General features: G+C 47.9%; 1 pseudogene; it reads right to left on the minus strand.

The window, feature by feature from the left end:
* Positions 1-9785: 9785 nt before the first annotated feature.
* On the minus strand, positions 9786-10119 carry LOC101148799 (glutaredoxin-1-like; annotated as a pseudogene).
* Positions 10120-20112: the final 9993 nt, after the last annotated feature.

Raw genomic sequence — 20112 nt, forward strand, 5'->3', positions numbered from 1 at the left:
ATACCTGACCTCTGAAGCTCCGCACTCTTCGGCACTCCAGGAAGAGGGATGTAAAATTGCAGAATTAGGGGAGGGTGGGTACAAGTGTTAACTGTGCACCAGGGTATACCAGACCCTGGCTGGGACATTTTGCTTGCTTGATCACATACAATCCTTACTACAAGCCATATGAGGTAGACAATATTATCATCTCCATCTTGCAGATGAGGAAACAGGCTCAAAGCAGTTGAGCATTTTGTACAAGGTTAAACAATTGGCAGTGGGATCTGACTCTAGGCGCTCCAATTCCCAAGCCCATGTTATTTCTGATACTGTAGGTGTGTTCTGGAAACAGAAAGGAACTGTCCAGTGTGGCTAAAGGTTAGGGTCCTTGCAGAGAACAAAGTATGGAGCAGTTGGGACTGAATTTCGAAGGGCTAGATGTCCATTCATACAGTAGACAATGGGGAGCCACTGAAGATTGTGGAGTAGGGGCATGGTGGGGCCAGAGCTGCAACTTCCAAAGATGAATGATGTCGCAGCACCTAAGATGGATGGGATGGGGATGAGAGAGGCAGCAGGAGCCCCATCAGGAGACAGCACCAGGTGATGCTGACTTCAGATGACAAGGGAGATGGACAAACTGGCATTTTGCTGGGGAAGGAAAACCAAGAGCTCAGGGATGAGAAACAGCCAGGGGCAGGGCCATTAGCCTTATCAAAAACCTGATTGCTCTCAGCAAAGTATTTAATACAATTTCCTGCTATTAGGGCCAAACCTGGACTAGCAAGATTATTAATTCTAAAGATAATCATTAAGCTGGGCGGACCGTATTTTAATATATGGCAACAGGCGAGCTATTGTCATTTTTTCCCTTCTATCTTGATTGCAGGTCACCCAATTAGAGCTGGCTTCAAGTGCCCCTTCCTGGAGGTAGTGAGATAAGGCTTAATGTCCTCAAACAAGAACTATCGGCTGTGACTAGAGGCCTATAAATATTAATAAATCTATAATTAGTCCTGTGAAAAGGGGGATCAATCCAGGAGAAGGTTCCACCCATTAATACTGGAAATCACTTTTGCTGGGAAAGCGGGCTTTTCTGTTCCAAATGCCAGGCTGTTTGAGGAGGATGCAGCTCTGTCAGGTTTGCCAGACTGATTCACGTCTACTCCGCCATAGTCATAGTATCGTGGGGGCAGTGAGAATCCCTGCAGGGTCTCACAGGGAGAAAGGCTTCCCAGAGGTGGTGACGGGAGAAGGTTGTGGCCCCCATGATCTTGTCTACCATTATTTTAATTTTTTACTTAAGTTTTTTTTTTCTTTTTTTTTGAGATGGAGTCTCGCTCTGTTGCCCAGGCTAGAGTACAGTGGCGTGATCTCACCTCACTGCAGCCCTCCACCTCCTGGGTTCAAGTGATTCTCCTGCCTCAGCCTCCCTAGTAGCTGGGATTATAGGTGCTCACCATCCCACCCAGCTAACTTTTGTATTTTTAGTAGACATGGGGTTTCACCAGGTTGGCCAGGCTGGTCTTGAACTCCTGACCTCAGGTGATCCACCTGCCTCGGCCTCCCAAAGTGCTGGGATTACAGGTGTGAGCCACTGCACCTGGTCGTAAGTTGCTTTTTTTACTTATTTAAAAAAAATTATGTATTCATTTATTTTCAGACAGGTGTCTTGCTGTATTGCTTAGGCTGGTTTCGAACTCCCGGGCGAAGGCAGTCTTCCTGCCTCAGCCTCTGTAGTAGCTGGAATTACAGGCATATACCATCATGCTTGGCAACATAAGTTGTTTTATTGTTATTGTATACCAGAATCCTAATAAAGAAAAAATTTCTTATTCTTCTTGTGAAATTTGAGTGGGATAGTGGGCTAAGTGAGGGAGCTTTGTAGAGCTATAAGGTATCCAGAGATATGAATACATGTTATTCTATTCCAAAATTTTTATTGAGGTATAGTACATACTCAGTAAAATATACACTTCTTTAAATACAACCTAATGAAATCTTTTCCTTTTTTTTCTGAGATGGAGTCTTGCTTTGTCACCCAGGCTGGAGTGCAGTGGTGTGATCTCGGCTCATTGCAACCTCCATCTCCTGGGTTCAAGCAATTCTCTTGCCTTAGCCTCCTGAGTAGTTGGGATTACAGGTGCGTGCCATCACGCCCAGCTAATATTTTGCTTTTTTTTTTTTTTTTTGGTAGAGACGGGGTTTCACTCCATGTCTGGCCAGGCTGTTCTTGAACTCCTGACCTCAAGTGATCCGCCTTGGCCTCCCAAAGTGTTGGGATTACAGGCGTGAGCCACTGCGCCTGGCCAATGACTCTTTATATTTGCATATACCTGTGTAACTTTTACCCAGGTAAAGATAATGATTCCATCAACCCTGAGGGCTCCCTTGCACCCTTCCCATTCCACATCCCCCCAGAAGTAACCACCCTTCTGACCTCTGGTACTAATAGACCCAGTTTGCCTGGTCGTGAACCTTGCATGAACAGAAACATACAGCACCTACTTCTGGGACTCATCATTATGTCCCAAAATCATAGGTAAAGTATGTTTTAAAACAATTGCTATTTGGTATCACAAAAGTTATACTTACTGTAGAAATGATATAAAAGCACAAATGAACAGAAAATGGTGGACATCACCTTTGTACCTGAGAGCTTCTAAGAGCATCTCTGTCAATGTGTTTGATAATAATAATTTGATGTGCCCAATGTAGAAATTCCGGAAAGTAAAAGACTCTTGGGCTGGGCGTGGTGGCTCATGTCTGTAATCCCAGCACTTTGGGAGGCTGAGGTGGGCAGATTGCTTTAGCTCAGAAGTTTGAGACCACCCTGAGCAACATGGCAAAACCTTGTCTCTACAAAAAATAGAAAAATCAGCTGGGCGTGGTGGTATGTGCCTGTATTCCCAGCTATCTGGGAGGCTGAGGTGGGAGGATCACTTGAACCTAGGAGGCAGAGGTTGCAGTGAGTGGAGATCGCACCACTGCACTCTAACCTGGGTGACAGAGGGAGACCTTGTCTCAAAACAAACAGACAAAAGACTCTTGGTTGCAACTGACACAAACCCAACTTCCACTGGCTTGAGCAAGATTCAATTGGTTGTGTCAAGTAACGGAGAGAACCAGGGGCTCAAACAATGTCTCTGTCTCTCTCCCCATCTTTCCCAGGCTTGGCTTCATTTATGCAAATGGGCTCTGTCTATGGACAATAAAGTGGCCACCAGCAACCCCTGACTCAACCTCCCGCTTCAACAACCCTAAGAGCATTTTCTCTATAGCAATCCCAGGGCAAACTCTGATTGGCTTTGCTGGAGTCACATGTCCATCCTTGGGCCAATCACTTGGCTAGGCTGATGGGGGACTCTAAATGGTCAGCTGGAGTCATGGTGGGGCAGCCTCATGGTTACAGCTGCACCAGAGGCAGGGAGTTGGCAAGGGGAGGTGTTCCAAAGGCACCAGAGAAGGAACACAGAAAGAGTGTTGAGGAGACCTGACTAGGGCAGCTTTGTCCTGCACAGTCAGCAGGATGTTGTCCGGCTAGGCTGGTGGCTCATGCCTGTAATTCCAGCACTTTGGAAGGCCGAGGTTCGCGACCAGCCTGAGCAAATTAGAGAGACACTCCCTACCCCGTGCCCCATCTCTACATAAAAAATAAAAATAAAAATTAATTGGCCGTGGTGGCATGCACCTGCGGACCCAGCTACTCAGGGGGCTGAGGCCAGAGGATCGCTTGAGCCAGGGAGGTGGAGGTTGCAGTGAGCTATGATCGCACCACTGCACTCCAGCCTGGGTGACAGAGTAAGACTCTGTCTCAAAAAAAAAAAAAAAAAAAAAAAAAAATTGACTCTCTGCTCTGCAGAGCAGGATGTTCCTAAGGATAGGGGCTGGAACTTTTGTCTCCTTAGTGAGTTCAGACTCAAGTGTCTCAATCTTTGGTCCCATCTTCGTGCCTCCATCTCATATTTTACAAGGTCAAAAAAGCATCAGGGCTTGAAAAATGAGGATGTGGAGAAGACAAACCTCAACAATCTAGTCAAACAGCTGACCATGACCTCCTGTGTGCACCAGGCCAGCCTCCTGGTTGGGTCCCTGGCATGGCATCCAGCCCAGAGCCTGGCACAGAGATAGTGTTGTGGTAGAAGGCGGCACTAGACTCCAGAGGCCAGGCTTGGACACTGGGCCAAATTGAGGACTAGCTAAAACAGATCTGGGATGAAGCTCCTCCCCAAACAAAGCATCACCCTGTAGGATATGCTCACCAGTGCGCCAGGGCAGTTTGCCATTGCCATGGCAACAGCTGGAAGTTACTGACCCTTTTTATGGCAACCACTGGACAAACCGGAAGTTATCCTCATCCTAGACATTTTTGCATCAACTGCTCCTTAATTTGCGTATAATTAAAAATGAGTATAAATACGAGTGTAGAACTGGCTCTAAGCTGCTACTCTGGGCACGCTGCCTATGGGGTAGCCCTGCACTGCAAGGATCAGTACTGCCTCTGTGGCTGCCTACACTGCCGCTTCAATAAAAGTTACTAACACAACCAGCTCACCCTTGAATTCTTTCCTGGGTGAAGCCAAGAATCCTTCTGGGCTAAGCCCCAATTTGGGGGCTTGCCTCTCCTGCATCAGTGTCATCAGATGTTTGAATAAATGGAGGGAGGTGATAACAACATTTACGGTGCACGTACTGTTTGCCAATCCTCCGCAATTCCCTGGACATCTTACTTTAGCCTCATGTGTTTCAGGCACTGGAGATTCCTCTCATCCGGGGTATTACTTTGATTCCCATATAATAGGTTTGCTATTGTATTTATCTTACTTTTACTATTAAGTGTTTAGGGTGTACAAGAGAAAAGATACCAATTCTTTCTCCCGGAGTTTACAATCTAGTGGATGGGGAAACTGAGGCACGCACAGTTGCGCAGAGCAGTGTGGAGCATGGGGAGGTGGGTGGGTGTTTGGTGGGGGAGTCCATCTGGAAAGAGTCCGGAGTATTGATGACAGGGATGAGAGGGATCCCTTGAGCTCTGAGGTGGGCTAGAGGAGAGAAAGGGGGGTCTCAGCAGTGGCGTCCCCAGGTCTAGACCGGTTTCAGCCAGTCCAGGGCGGCCAGGGCTGCTCTTATCCAGGCCCTCTCCCCTCCTCCTTCCCCCACCTCCCCTCTGCAGCAGCCGGCGCAGTGATTGACGCGGTAATTGGCGCGTAGGCACCGGGCTAATTGAGGTCAGGCTGCAGATTGCAGTGGCTGCTTCGCAGAGGCGGTGGGCGTGGGGGCTGCGCGCGCTCCCTCCCCCTGCAGGGCCTGGTGTGAGGACGTCGTGGAGCGGGGAGGTCCCCCCACCCCACCCCCCGTCCTTTTTCCCTGGGGAGAACGCTCTCCAGTGGCTGGTGTCGTGGGGAGGTCTCCTGGGCCCTCCCATTTCAGGGGGATGGGAAACTTCAGACAGAGGGAAAGAGAGGGCCAGGGAGCCCTCCAAGGCAGGTTGAACCCATCTTGGAGCCTGAACTCCTGGGGAGGGAGGGGCTCGGGAAAGAGCCCACGGGTGGGGGCGGGGGAGCCTTGGCTTGAGTAATTCCCCCTCTTTGAGCTTACTCTCATTCATTCACACATTCATTCATTCAACACTCACTTATTGAGTGCCCTATGTGTTTGAACCACTGGAAATAAAGTTGAAATAAAGACAGACATGGTTCCGCCCTCAGGAAGCTAACAGACAGTGGGGAGATAAACGAGCTAATAGTTGCTATTGCAAACATATGCTGTTGAGAGACATTATCTGCAGGGAGGCAACTCAAATGGGGTGGTCAGGGAAGGCTTCTCTAGGGAAGGGACATTACGGCTGAGACTTGAGGGACAGAACACACTGGGAATGGGCAGAGTGTGAGTGATGGGGGCAGGGGGAACCTCTTCTCTAAGACGAGGGACAGAAAAGTCCTGATGAGCAAGGGTCTCTGATGGACCTGTCATTCTGCAACTTGCTTGTTTGGACTTACATAATCCTGAGATGAAGACACGTTGGTACATGTAGTTCTAGTACATTCATTTTGCCTGTGCTTTTTCTACCATGCACAGTTGGTTCTTAGACAAACAGCAGTTCCAGAATGGTTTCTGAAACCCCTACTGCAGAGGTGGTGTTTAGAGGATTTGGCTCATGTGGTGCGTGGGGGCAAGAAAGCTGACAGGGACTAGAGATTCATTGCAGACAGCTAACATGGGGAGCATAGAGCAAAAAGGGAAATATTTATTTAGCTTTGCAAATACTCCCCAACACTTACCAGCCTAAAGGAGCCAGGGAAAGGGGCTTGGGCTGGAAGACAAGAGGTGGCCTGAGTCCTCATCTCAACTCAAACTCAGTGTAAAACTCTGGGGAGGTCCTTTTCCCTTTTCCATTTGTGAAATGGGTGTATGCGTGAGAATAAGACAAGGTTAGTCATTTCAAAGTGGTTTCCTGTCTGTGTTTTCTTAGATTCTGTTCTTGTCTCTTTGGCATCCATTAATCACAAGGCCAACATTTCCCTTGTGATCCAGAGTCCGTGCTCTGAACCACTTTAAAAAATTTAACTCTCAGGACAGGTGCAGTGGCTCATGCCTGTAATCCCAGCACTTTGGGAGGCTGAGGCGGGAGGATTGCTTGGGCCCAGGAATTTCAGACCAGCTTAGGCAAGATGGGGAGACCCAGTCACTATAAATAATTTAAAAATGAGCTAGGTGTGGTGGCACGTACCTGTGGTCCCAGCTACTGAGGAAGCTGAGGCAAGAGGATTGCTTGAGTCTGAGAGGTCGAGGCCGCAGTGAGCTGTGATTGTGTCACTGCATTCTAGCCTGGGCAACAAATCGAGACCGTGTCTCAAAAAAATCAAATCAAATCAAATCAAATTGAACTCTTTTGCACCAAGGCATCATTTTCACTGTCCTAAATAAACCCAGGGCCAGGCACCAGACAACTACGGAAATCCCTTATGCTTCCCACCTACCAGAATTATTCAAACTATCCTCAAGCCATTTACCCTGCTTTGCCTTTCCCAAGGAAACCTGTAGGCTGTTGCTGCTCCTGCTCCTGCCTGCTGACCAATCCTGGTGATTCCCATGTGGCCCTGCATGGTGTGGCATGCCCCCTTGTCTTGGGAACTGTAAGGAATTAATTATTTCAATGGTATTAGCCTGTCTGCGTCATTACTCAGTCAACTTCATAAATTTAGATCTGGGCAGACATCAGTTTCTCAGATGGTTTTGTGTATGCCTTTGGGGGCTGTGAAGAGGAATGTGGAGAGGAGGAGCAGGCTGCTCTGAAGGATTTGGATGTGCGTGCCACAGGTCCCCTCCCTGGCCTCACGAGAGCTGTTCTCTGGGACATATATAGCTGTCACATCTAGGGAAAGAGTTTTGCTGCTCCTTAAACTTCAGAAAACCTTGGTCCTACAGGCTCATCCATCTCAAAGATTTGTTCTGGCGCCCATGTTGGTGCTACAGGGACAGAAATTCATCCACTTCTGTTTTATGGTTTCAAAGGGTTTCTTCAATTATTTGCTTTGTTGACTGAGGACACCTTGTGGACCAATTATTTGCAGATGGCTCTCATGGCTTCCATTCTCTGCAGTTATTGTGGGGGCTAGAAGTCTGCAAACTACATTTGTCAGATGATCTCATCAGCTGGGGCCAGTAGGTTCTGCTAATGGGAGGTTCTAGCAAGAGACGAAACATGGCAGCAGTAGCAGTAGACAATTTCAGTTGACCACAGACAAGTGTGGGTTCCAGCAGGGTCAGTGGTTCCAGTGGTGACCATGGGAGTGGCTCCTGCTCAATGGCAGTGGCAGCACCTGCAGCAGCTCAGTAGTGAGTGCTGGCCTGTGGGCCAAGCATGGAGTGTACCAGCTTCTTGATAATTGGGTGCCACCTTCTATTCCTGTTTGCTCTTCTGCTTCTCCTGGCCAACAATTTTGTAATAAATTTTATGCATTCAGTCCCTCTCTGCTTGAAATATCTTAAGGGCCTTCTATTTCTCCAATGGGACAATGACCGATATACCTATATACCTTGGATAATTAGAAAGGTACAAAAAAGACCGTATGCTCACCTGGACATAAGTGCCATCTTTGGCAGCATTACTAGGAGTATAGTTCCAGGAGACCTAGGTGATATCTGGATTTCCTCTTTGCTGATGAGAGTCAACATGGAGGACAGTACTGGGCTGGACAAGATTCTGGGGTTCTCAGTAATCCTGAGTGGGCAGCTGGGCAGTATTGTAGCTGGTTAGAAGGTGCTATGTTTTAAGTATTTGCCCCCTTAAAACTCATGTTGAAATTTAATTCCCAATGTGGCAGTATTGAGAGGTGGGGCCTTTAAGAGGTGATTGGGTCGTGAGTGCTCTGCCTTCATAAATGGATTAATCCATTTATGGATTAATGGATTGATGGGCTAATGGATTAATGGGTTATCGTGGGAGAGGGACTGGTGGCTTTATAAGAAGAAGGAGATCTGAGCTAGCATGCTCAGCCCCTTCTCCCTGTGATGTTCTGTGTCACCTTGGGTCCTTGTGAAGTGTCCCTATCAGCAAGAAGGCCCTCACCAGATGTGGCCCCTCGACCTTGGACTTCTCAGCCTCCATAACTGTAAGAAATAAATTCCTTTTCTTGATAAATTACTCAGTTTCAGGTATTCCGTTATAAGCAAAAGAAAATGGACTAAGATAGAAGGTGAGATTCTAAATCATCTTTTCTTATCTGAATTATGGAACCAGCCTCCTCACTGGTCACCCTGCCTCCAGCCTTGTCCCTTCCAGGTCATTTTCTTTTTGTTTTTTTCAATCTATAGGTATTTTTTATTAGAAAATAAATTAAGCATTCTCACTAGAGACTGAAGAAGGAAATTAACAATCTTACAAGTCTAGAACAGGCACACTTCATGATAAGGGATTCTTAGTTTTCAAAGTGTGGGGTGCTCTTTTGCAGATGCACTCTTGGGGTGGGGGCTGTAAGTTTTCCTCAGATATTTTACATTTTGTGCTTTAATTCTTGTTGGTACTCTAAATCAAATAAATACACAGTGTTCAGGATTATCTGGATGGCCATCTTAAATAACAGCGTGTCCCACATAATCATAGCCTCTGCAATTATGCCTCTGATCCATGTGATACCAAGACCAACTAAGCTTAACTTTTCATATTTCTCCAATTGAGTCCTGAGACCTTTCACAGAATTGTTGAACATTTCCTATGAGATCTGTGAGAGGACAAGGTGGAGAACACTGGTTCAGAGCAGTGATTCTCAAGGCAGGATGGGATGGGGTGGGGTTGAGTGGAGAGATGCATGTAGTTTGAAAGAGCACATTCAAAATACCCACTAATTTCATAACACCAACTCCATAAAGTCAAGCAGCGAAATTATTTCAGCTAATGGGCAGTAGCGGAAAACCAACTGCATTCATCACTGTGGAGAAGGAGTCTGGATAAACATAGTTGAAAAACACCGGCTTAGAGGTAGGGGCATGCCAACACATGGGGAACTGTAAGAAATGCGTGCCAAAGAGAAAGAACAATTGAGGGTCAGTGAGCGAATCCTAGGCCAGAACTTGTCACAGTCTTCTGAAAACCAAAGAGCGTATCCAGAAGAAAACCAAGATGGTCCGTCAACCTTCTTGGCCCTGTGGTTAAGAACAAGTTGATCAACTTTCAAATACTGAGCCAAAAGAAGAAAAAAAGCTGTTTGTGCCCCCAAATTCATCCACCAAGAAGTGATGTCATCATTTGCAATGCCATCCAGCTCTTGAGGAGGGACATCAGCATGGGGCCTGCTCTGTGGTTACTGCAGGGCTCCAATCTGCTTTAGCCACGTCAGCAGTTCCCTGCTCTGTTACATAGTGACTAGATCACTGCATCCGCCTGTACAATCTTTACCAATAAAGACTCGAGGCACCGTTCTTGCTCCTGTGAGCTGTTTCAAATAATCTTGAATCTCGTTGGTGTGGTTAGTAAGCTGTGATATCGACAGCTACTACTACTACTTCCAGAAGCCCCTGTTTGATGGGCAATTGACTGAGGATCTCTTGGGTCTTCCAGCAGTATGGGCAGGTGGGGTTGATGAACACAACCAGCTTCCCAGGCTGGATTTTGCAGTTCACAAACTATTGAGCCATGCCAATGGGCTGTGGTCTCCCTGGGAGGAATCCTCAGTTGCAGGCATTGCTTGGGGTATTGAGCTTATTTATTTCCTTCTTTCCTTCCTTCCTTCCTTCCTTCCTTCCTTCCTTCCTTCCTTCCTTCCTTCCTTTCTTCTTTCCTTCCTTCCTTCCTCCCTCCCTCCCTCCCTCCCTCCCTCCCTCTCTCTTTCTCTCTTTCTCTTTCTCTCTTTCTCTCTCTCTCTCTTTCTTTCTTTCTTTCTTTCTTTCTTTCTTTCTTTCTTTCTTTCTTTCTTTCTTTCTTTCTTTCTTTCTTTCTTTCTTCTTTCATCTCACTCTGTTACCCAGGCTGGAGTGCGGTGATGCAATCACAGCTCACTGCAGCCTTGAACTTCTGGGCTCAAGCAATCCACCCACCTCAGCCTCCTGAGTAGCTAGGACTACAGGCATGAGCCACCATGCCTGGCCAATTTTTATATTTTTTATAGAGACAGGGTCTTGCCATGTTGCCCAGGCTGGTCTCGAACTCCTGGGCTCAGGCAATCCTGTCTTGGCCTCCCAAAATGTTGGGATTACAGGCATGAGCCATCGCGCCTGGCCCCTCCCAGGTCATTTTCCACATATTGAACCGGAGGGTCTTTCAAAACCATTCCAATGAAGCACCCTCCCTGCTAACCCCTGTCCCAAATCAAGACCCGTCAGCAGCTCTCTGGTGCTCAAAATTATAAACTTGCTATTCCAGACCTTTCCTAACCTGGCCCCTATGGAACTCCCCAGCCTCTGCATGATCTCTCCTTGCCTTGCAGGTTATCATCTAGCTGCCCTGAATCACCTGCAGCCCCCTGAACATGCCATGCTCTATTTACTCAACTGATATTTATTAAGCATCCACTGTGTGCCTGACAGTGTTCTAGGCATTGGGGAATTGGCAGACAACAATTCAGGCCAAGTCTCTTCTTTCAAGACTCTCTCCTCCAGGCCTTTGTACATGCTGTTCCCTTTGTTCGGAATGTTCCTTCTGCCCCGTTTCCTGTTCCTTTTTCTCCTTTCACCTTGGTATCTGCCACCTTCAGAGCTGAACTGAGGCAGCACCTGCTTAGGGAGTCTCCCTTGACCCCAACCCCTCTCCCCAGACTGTTTGGATATTTCCTTTACGCTCCTACAACCCCCCGGCTCCCTGAGCTTCCTCTAACCCAAACATGGATCTCTGAATTGTCACTGTTGGTTTATACTCCTAGAGTATAGAGTTTAGAGCTCCTGGAGAGTGGGACCTTGTCTGATTTGGTGGGACTATGTCTGTGTCCCTAGACTTAACAGCGTCCGGCACGTGAATTTGTTGAATGAATGAATGAATGAATGAATAACCATGGACTACAAAAGCAGGAAACACTTTTTGCAGGTCTTGAAAGGGGCACCCAAGATCGTTCCAAACAGATATCAGAGGACTCAGAGTCCTTGTTTCTTCTGGCTCCCATTATCCTCACCCTCAGCATCCGGTGCTTCACGATCTACTCCTACTGGCCTCTCCAGCCCTATTTATGCTTTCTCAACCCAGATCCAGCCCTTTGAGCCAAGTAGGATTTCAGATTTGGGCTCAGCCAGATCCTGGCTGTGTAAACTTGGAAAATAACTCCACCTCTCTGTGACTCAGTTTTCTTACCTTTAAAATCATTTAGATCAGGGGTCCCCAACCTTGGGGCCACGGACCGGTACGGGTCCGTGGCCTGTTAGGAACTGGGCCGCACGGCAGGAGGTGAGTATCACCACCTGAGCTCCACTTCCTGTCACGTCAGAGCAGCATTTCGTTCTCATAGGAGCACGAACCACATCGGGAACTGTGCACGTGAAGGATCTAGGTTCTGTGCTCTTTATGAGAATCCAATGCCTGACGATCTGAGGTGAAACAGTTTCATCTCAAAACCATTCCCCCACCCGACCACCATTCTGTGGGAAAATTGTCTTCTGTGAAACTGGTCCTTGGTACCAAAAAAAATTGGGGACTTCTGGTTTAGATGATCTCTGCTTCCCAGGGCTTTTGTGAAATCTCCAGGCAATAACCCATGTAAAGCACGAGCCTCAGGGCTGGGGCTGTAGTCAGCACTCAATGAGTGGGTGCTCTTATTGTTATTGCTTATGCTGAGAGCTGTAGGGAGCCATGGCAGCTTTCAGCAGAGGTGGGAGTCATGGGGTTGGATTTGCTCCTCAGATCTCCAGAGGGGGCTCTGGGGAGGACAACCTAGACAGGGCAAGAGAGAAATGGGCTGGTGCAGGCTGGTAATTTACACAGCTCTCAAAATCAGATCATTAATACTTTTGGCCAACGGCTATTGTAAAAAATTTAGAGTAAAATAAAAAATACAATATAATCTTCAGAGTAAATTATAAAACACAAAGCAGAAACAAATTAGACAGGCAATACAATCTCATTGAAGCAAACCAGTTTTCCCAGGGACAACTCTGGGCTGGGTCAGAAACCACTGCTGCTGGGCCCCCATAGCACTGAACAGGTGACAGGAAGAGTCACAAACATATGTGTGGCTTCTAGGGACGTGAGTTTCCAGATTCACTCTCTCTTTTGTTTAAAAATCGATTAAAAAATTATTGCAATGCAGGGTGCAGTGGCTCACGCCTGTTATCCCAGCACTTTGAGAGGCAGAGGTGGGAGAATCACATGAGGCTAGGAGTTTGAGACCTGCCTAGGCAACAGCAAGACCTCATCTCTATAAAAAGTTTAAAAATTAGCCAGGTATGGTGGTGCGTACCTTAGTCCTAACTATTCAGGAGGCTGAGATGGGAGGATAACTTGAGCCCAGGAGGTCGAGGCTGCAGTGAGCTATGATTGTGCCACTGCACACAATTAAATATTCAATTATTGCTAAAGACATAAGATGAAAAAGTCTCCCTCCCACCCCAGGCTGTCAGTCTCCCTTTCACCAATAATAATGTATTGTTTATTTCACCTGAAAATTCCCATTCCTTTGCAAGTCCAGATACACACAAATAATTCCTTTGTTTCCAATACAGTTAATATTTTACACCCTGCTTTTTTTACTTCATGATGTGTCTAGGAGATCTTTCATGTTAGGGTTGGTTTGTTTGTTTGTTTCTGAGACAGAGTCTCGCTCTGTTGCCCAGGCTGGAGTGCAGTGGCGTGATCTTGGCTCACTGCAGTCTCTGCCTACTGGGTTCAAGTGATTCTCCTGTCGCAGCCTCCTGAGTAGCTGGAATTACAGGTGTGTGATACCCCACATAGCTAATTTTTGTATTTCTAGTAGAGACAGGGTTTCCCTATGTTGGCCAGGCTGGTCTCGAACTCCTGGCCTCAAATGATCCACCCCCCTCAGCCTCCCAAAGTGTTGGGACTACAGGCATGAGCCACCATGCCCGGCCCATATTAGTTCTTTTAACAGCTGTATAATAATCCAGTATATGAACAGACCATAATTTACTTAACCAGACCCTACTAATGGATATTCAGGCTGTTTCTTCAGTGAGTTTGTAAGAGAAATTTCTAGAAGTGAGGTTGATGGTTAAAGGATACAGGCATTCTTGATGTTGGTAAATGTTTCCAAATTACCCGCTTTTAAGGGGACACTATTGATGCTCTCTCTAGAGCCCATTGGATCTTTTACATTTGGGGTGCTTCCCCCGACCTCTGTGTGCTTTTTTTTTTTTTTGAGACAGAGTCTTGCTCTGTTGCCCAGGCTGGAGTGCAGTGGCATGACTTCAGCTCATTGCAACCTCCACCTCCTGGGTTCAAGTGATTCTTGTGCCTCAGCCTCCTGAGTAGCTGGGACCACTGGTGTGGGCCACCATGGTCTGCTAATTTTTGTATTTTTAGTAGAGGTGGGGTTTCCCCATAATGGCTAGGGTGGTCTCGAACCCCTGGCCTCGAGTGATCTGCCTGCCTCAGCCTCCCAAAGTGCTAGGATTACAGGTATGAGCCACCGCGCCTGGCCATGCGTTGTTGTAAGAGAAGAGTTCATGCCTGTGACCTTCGTTGGAGGCCTGTTCTTCAGCTACTGGAGCTGCCTTGTCTACGGAACGAACCTGAAATGCCTGGCTGTTAAGCCCCACCTTGGGGGACTTAGTCAACAACAGACTGGGACAGGAGTGTGAAAGCCCAGTTTCCTTGCCTGGAGACTGTTTTACACTCCAGAGCTCCCTGTGGGATGTGGCTGAGGCTGGGACTTTGCTGAAAGTTTCACTGGGGCAGGCGTACACTCTAAGATGGCCCTAAGGGGCTTGCCTCCTGGCACTCACACCCTTGTGTGATCCCTTCCCTTTGAGTGTAGGCTGTGATGTGATGTCACTTCCAAGATTAAGTGATAAAAAGACCATGGGGGGCTGGGCGCAGTGGCTCATGCCTGTAATCCCAGCACTTTGGGAGGCCAAGGCGGGCAGATCATGAGGTCAGGAGTTCAAGACCAGCCTGGCCAACATGGTGAAACCCCATCTCTACTAAAAATACAAAAATTAGCCAGGTGTGGTGGCGGGCACCTGTAATCCCAGCTACTTGGGTGGCTGAGGCAGAGAATTGCTTAAACCCAGGAGGTGGAGTTTGCAGTGAGCCAAGATCATGCCACTGCACTCCAGCCTGGGAAACAAGAGCAAGACTCCATCTCAAAAAAAGAAAAAAAAAGAGACTATGGCTTTTGTCTTGGGGTGGCCCTCTATTTCTCTCTCTCCCTTTCAGGGCTGTCTCTCTCTAGGGCAATCAAGCTGCCACGATATGATATGATATGATATGATATGATATGATATGATATGACATGACATGACATGACATGATATGATATGATATGATATAGGCTATGATAGGATATTATATGATATGCCATGATACTTCAGCCATCTGAAGTGGCAGGGAACTGATGTCTCTACAGCCAGTGAGGACTGGAGGCCTGTCCACACTCACAAGAGTGAGTTTAGAAGTGGATCTTCCCCAAGTTGAGCCTTTGATTTTTTGAGACAGAGTCTTGCTGTGTTGCCCAGGCTGGAGGGCAGTGGCACAATCTTGGCTCACTGCAACCTCCACCTCACAGGTTCAAGAGATCCTCGTGCCTCAGCCTCCTGAGTAGTAGGGATTACAGGCATGCACCACCACACATGGCTAATTTTTGTATTATTAGTAGAGGTGGGGTTTTACCATGTTGGCCAGGCTGGTCTTCAGCTCCTGATCTCAAGCAATCTGCCTGCCTTGGCCTCCCAAAGTGCTGGGATAATGGGAGTGAGTCACCACGCCCGGCCTCCCAGTTGAGCCTTGGGGTGATTGAGCCCCAGCCAACACCTTGACTGCCCGCTCCTAAGATACCCTGAGACACAACCATTCAGTGAAGCCACTCCTGGGTTCCTGACCACAGAAACTGAGATGATCACTGCTTGTTGTTTCAGATGCTAAGTCTGGGCTAATTTGTTATGCAGCAATAAATAACCAATGCATCTTACTGGGCTTCCTTCCCTTTCCTGTCCTGCCTCCCGCACTTTCTCACCAGTCTTCACTGGGAGCACTCTTTTTTTTTTTTTTTTTTTTTTTTTTTTGAGATGGAGTTTCACTCTTGTCGTCCAGGCTGGAGTGCAATGGGGCAATCTCAGCTCACTGCAACCTCCGCCTCCCGGGTTCAAGTGATTCTCCTGCCTCAGCCTCCTGAGTAGCTGGAATTACAGGCGCCTGCCACCAGGCCCAGCTAATTTTTTGTATTTTTTTTAGTAGAGATGGGGTTTCTTGGCCAGGCTGGTCTCAAACTCCTGACCTCGTGATCCACCTGCCTTGGCCTCCTGAAGTGCTGGGATTACAGGCGTGAGCCACTGCACCCGGCCTGGAGCGCTCTGTTAATACACCACTTGCACAGATATCCTTGTCTGCTTCTGGGGAACCCAACTCAACACACTCCTAGAGGCTTGTGCTAATATACATTGTTGGCATTTGGAGGGGGAGGAGCTGTTTTCCCCGTGGCTTCACCTACACCATGCACATCAAACTTTTACACGCAAATATAGCCTTGAACTGGACAAGCCAAGATAACTTTAATCCCAAAGACAGTTCCACAGGGAGGTCTTGGTTTTGGGGCTGCAGTCACTGACCCACTGCCACTGACCCACCTGCAGCACTTCCTGTACATTCCCACCTCTCTGACTTTGCTTAGGCTGGACCTCACCCTCACTTCACCTGCCTATCTTGTCATCCTTCCCATAAGGCCAAGATCCTAAATACCTGTCCTCCAGAGCATCTCCTGACCTCTCCATCTGGAAGTGATGCTTCCCTCCCCTTGAGCTCCCTTCACCCTCTGTGCCTCCTTCTGATGGCTTTCTGATGGGTTTTACCCAACTTATCATTATTTCTGCTCAAGTATTATCTCCCTGCCTGCACAAAGAGCTCTTTTCAGGCTGAGATCCACCTCCCTGGAAAGTGGTTGGTACAGAGAAGTCATGGAGACACTGCGTGAATGAACACCCAGACTCAGGGATGTCCTGGTGGGCCAGATGGCAGCCATCCTGAACTCCCTAGTCCCTGTCTGCCCCACACCCAGCAGCCCTCCTCACTCTTCCTCCTCCCTAGCATCCCTCAACCACTGTATTAGTCTGTTTTCACACTGCTATAAAGAACTACCTGAGACTGGGTAATTTATGAGAAAAAGAGGTTTAATTGACTCACCATTCTGCAGGCTTCACAGGAGGCATGACTGGGAGGCCTCAGGAAACTTACAGTCACGGCGGAAGGTGAAGGGGAAGCAAGGACCTTCTTCACATGGTGGCTGGAGAGAGAAAGAGCAAAGAGGGCAGTGCTACACATTTTTAAATCATCACATCTTTCGAGAACTCACTCACTATCACGAGAACAGCAAGGGGGAAATCTGCCCCCACGATATGGTCACCTCCCACCAGGCCCCTCTCCCAATTCGAAATGTGATTTGGGCAGGGACACAAATCCAAACCATGTCAACCATGCTCTGGTTGAGACCTCATTACCTGTGCTGACAATCAAGGCCCCCCCGTGACACTGCTGCTCCCCCTCCCCCCTCACTCTTGCTGCCCCTGCTACCCGCACTGTCTATTCCAGCCATGCAGAGCTACTCATAGTTCTCTAGAAACCAAACTAGCTGCCATTTTCGGAGCCATGTCTCAGGCCCTGTGCTAAGCATTTTACATCCTCATGATTGCTGTGTGTGGGGTACCATTTTCAGCCCCATTTTATAGGCAAGAAAACCAAGGCACAGAGAAGCTAAGTGTACACAGCTGGCAAGAAGCCGAGGCAGCTGCTTTTGGTGCTCTGCTGCCTCTTTCATCTTCCCTGGGGGTCACCAGTAGACGGCTCTTGGACATGCCTCACCCGAGGGCATTCTTTGGCCTCCTGAAGGTTGCTCAGCCAGCAGGGGCAGGCCAGAAGTCACGGAGTTCAAACCTCAGGAGCAGCCCTCAATCAATGGGGAGGAGTCCCGCTTCCTCGTCCCTCGAAGGGACAATGTTGCACGCCCTTTCTCTGAGTCCTCAGCCGGATAAGCTCCAGTTACCTGCTCACGAACACACCCATATTGACCTCTTTCCCTTCCCAGTCTCACATCCCCACTCTTTCAACGTGCTGGGACCACCTCCCAGATAAACCATGTGCACCCAAATCCCTGTCACAGGATCTGTTTTGAGGAAAACCAACAGGAAGCAACAGCAGAGTGGAATTTGCACCCAGTCTGCCTGCCTGGAGCCACTCTGCTGCCCAGACATCCAGACATGACTGGCTGTGCCTATGGCTTCATGTTCCTGTCCATCTTGCCCCAAACCCCACCCATCTCTGCCCACCCTCCTCTGTTTAAAAGACCCTGCTTACCTAGATTTTTGTGTTTTTTGGAGACAGAGTCTTGCTCTGTCACCCAGGCTGGAGTGCAGTGGCACGATCTTGGCTCACTGCAACCTCTGCCTCCCGGGTTCAAGTGATTCTCCTATTTCAGCCTCCAGAGTAGCTGGGATTACAATACAATTTTTTTTTTTTTTTTTAATTTTTAGTAGAGATGGGGTTTGGCCATGTTGGCCAGGCTGGTCTCGAACTCCTGACCTCCTGACCTCATGCGATCCACCCGCCTTGGCCTCCCAAAGTGCTGGGATTACAGGCATGAACCATCGCACCCGGCCTTACGTAGATATTCATAAGAAAATTTCACTGACATCCTTTTTCCCACTTAGAATTGACCACTCCCTTAGGATCTCAACAGACAGACTTCTCCCCAGCCCCCATCATATCCCAGTGCCCTTGTTTGTGGGCTTTGGGCACCACCTACCAACCTGGGAGGTCCTACTCATGGAGAACTTGCTCTCGTGTCTTCTTCACTGTGGAAATACCCCGATCCACCCAGGACTAAACACACAGCAGGTGCTAATCCACCTTTGAATCCACTGTGGCCCCAACCACAGACCTCTCCTCCTCCTTCTGCCCCCTCACCTCTTCCCACCCCGCCGCCCACGCATTTTACATCATTTCTGAGAGGTACACCACTGTTTCCATCTCTTTGCTGGCCTGTTTGGCCACCCTAAGGGTGTCTCACCCTCTCGTTCTCTGATACATGGTTTCTCTGTCTCTCTTTCTCTCTGCAGACTTCTATCTCACTCCATCGCACTCATTTATTTTCCTATCTGCCTCCCCAGCTGGATTGTGAGTCCTTTGAGGCCCTAATGTATCTTGTTTATCGCTATATCCACACTGTGCCCTTAGTGCATTATCTACTACAGAGTGCATGCTAATAAATGTTTGTTGAATGGATGAATTAATTAATTACTTAATACACGTATCCCTGGATCCCTCAATGGAAGGACATAGAAACTGATATAAATTCTTAGGATTGTAAGTGACAGAAACCCAACTCAAGCTAGCTTAAGCAAAAGAAGAAATGTATTGACTTAATTATTAGGAAGTCCAAGTAGACTTCAGGCATGGCTGGATCCAGAAACCAAACAAAGTCAACAGTTGACTCTCACTCATCCTCCTTCTCTCTGTGTATATCTCTTTGCCTCTCTGTATCTTTTTTTCATGTTGGCTCTGGTTCTCTTTCAGTTTTGACCACATTCTCCTGTATCATAGTCAAGTGCAAATGCAAGACTTAGTCCTCTCTCTCTGGGCCTCAATTTCCCTCATCTGTAAAGCAAAGAGTCAATTCAACCTCTTGCTCTCTAAGCCTCCTTTATAGCAATGTAGTCTTAAAGGGGATCCAAGATAATTTTCTCATTTTCTAGTTAGGAAAAACTGAGGCCCAGAGAAGCAAGTGATTTGTTCAAGGTTACCCAACAAGTTAGGGGCGGGGCTGACACCATAACCCAAGTCTCAAAGCTTCATGGAAAAGAAGGACAATATTATTTTTGACACAGAGAACCCCAGAGAGAAGGGCCTTGATACTGAGTCAGAGTCACCCACCTCCTCTCTGCTTCCATTCTATCCTATCCAAATGCTGAGAATCCTGGACCACCGAAGGTTTTATATCAAGTGCTTTTACCTCCCATACCCCCAGACCTGGATTTGAAAATCAGCTCCACCACTTGGCAGCTGTGGCCCTGGCAAGTCATTTCTCATCTGAGCCTCTGCTTTTTTCATCTGGAGAATGGGACAATGAGCCCTACCTTCTGGGTTGTTGTGAGGACTCCAGGAGGAGATGAGAGTAACTCTCTTAGCAAGGCCTTGCATGAGGTGGTAGGCCATAACTCATCCCAGTTAGGCTGGGATCATCCCAGTTTTAAAACTTAAACTCTTGGCTGGTTGTGGTAGCTCGTGCGTGTAACCCCAGCACTTTGGAAGGCTGAGGCAGGAGGATCACCTGTGTCCGGGAGTTCAAGACCAGCCTGGGCAACATAGTGACACCTCATCTCTGCAAATTATTAAAATATTAGCTGGGTATGATGGTGCATGCCTGTAGTCCCAGCCACTCAGGAGGCTGAGGTAGGAGGATCACTTGAGCCTGGGAGGTCAAGGGTGCAGTGAGCCAAGATCTCACTACAGCACACCAGCCTGAGTGACAGAATGAGACCCTATCT

The sequence above is a fragment of the Gorilla gorilla genome, chromosome 21, assembly GCF_029281585.2.
Source record: "Gorilla gorilla gorilla isolate KB3781 chromosome 21, NHGRI_mGorGor1-v2.1_pri, whole genome shotgun sequence".
Lineage (NCBI taxonomy): Eukaryota > Metazoa > Chordata > Mammalia > Primates > Hominidae > Gorilla > Gorilla gorilla.